The sequence below is a fragment of the Sphaeroforma arctica genome (genome assembly GCF_001186125.1).
Source record: "Sphaeroforma arctica JP610 unplaced genomic scaffold supercont1.1873, whole genome shotgun sequence".
Classification (NCBI taxonomy): domain Eukaryota; class Ichthyosporea; order Ichthyophonida; genus Sphaeroforma; species Sphaeroforma arctica.
Window position 1 is genome coordinate 8954 of NW_014038685.1, and position 1612 is coordinate 10565.

Sequence of the window (1612 nt, forward strand, 5' to 3'; positions counted from 1 at the left end):
ACACACACATACACACACACACACACACACACACACATATATATATATATACATATAAATATATGTATACATTTATATATTATATTAATGAATATGCAATCAATTTCATATTTCTCCATATTTCTGTTGAGATGAGTTCATATATATCTTAGTATCTTCGAGTATTTACCCTGTCGTAATAATGGAATAAACCATCACGCATCGGATAGACATATGTAAGAACATACGTATGTACTATCTCACTAACTGGCTGGGACACAGTGGAGCCCCTACATTCAGAAATGAAGGCTGAGAAAAGATTTTACGCATCTTAGTGTCCTCAACTATCACAGGGAAACCCAGTATGTATTTCTACACGAAACAAATACGTTCGATAGAATACCTCAATACGTTCGAAAAGAGAAGCTCAATACGTTCGATTAGGTTCGATAAAGATGGCCTGATACGTTCGACAGGAATTGTTCAATACGTTTGATAAGAATGGCTCCTCCAACTTGGTATACTCTGATACCTACCCTATGGTACACCTGGTCTGGCAGCCGGTACGAGCTCAGGAAGCACAGATTGAGAAAAAAGATCATTCCCAGGCAGCAATTGACTATCATCGTATCCAAAATGGACATCATAGTCTGCAGGAGAAGATATATGTAGTTAGAGGTTATAAGGAATTAGAGGTTAGAAGTAATCAGAGGTCATAAGTAATTAGAGGTCATGAGTATCTATAGGTTATAAGTAACTATAGGTTAGAAGTAGTTAGAGGTCATGAGTATCTATAGGTTATAAGTAACTATAGGTTAGAAGTAGTTAGAGATTGAAAGTAAATAATGATTATAAGTTAATAGAGGTTATAAGTAAATATAGGATATAAATAATTAGAGGCACAGATTATATATTAATATGGACGACGGTATGTACACGGTATATAAGTAGGTGTAACATGCCACACGGTGTTATGTGTTGCACCTTTGTACACAGATTTGCAAATGTTGGGATCAGCATACCCATACATCACACAGAAGTATACCAACACGCCCCTGTGTACTTCTAACGGCTGGTATATCTATACCCAAAGGCTTTCTACACGAGTCGAGTACTTGCACCTGGTTCGAAATTTAGGACTCTTCACGTTCACAAATGGCCCCAATAAATTCGAGGGTATCTGTCTGAGTAATCATCAAAGGATGATGTATTCAAACCTTGATACTCTTTCAACGCTACGGATATTTGTAACTTTTACCACATTCGGTACACCTCACACACCCATAACCCATCACATATAACCAGTAGATAGTACAATTGATTGTACCTTAGTTACAGTTTAAATACATATGACCCACAGTACTACCCCAGGTCATCGCAGAGTCACCCACCTGCACACTGCTAGTGGCGTCCTCGTAGAGTGCGCCTGTGACAAAGTACATCGGGTTGGCAGCCAGAGTGAACGCACACAAGATCTGCCCCGCAGCCCACTTGCGTTCAATGTGCCAGTCCTGCGATAGAACACAGAGTGCATGCATTCTCAGGTGTGTAAATATGATATGATATGGTTTGCTATGAAGTGATATGAAGTGATATGAAGTGATGCGATGTGATGTGATGTGATGTGATATTA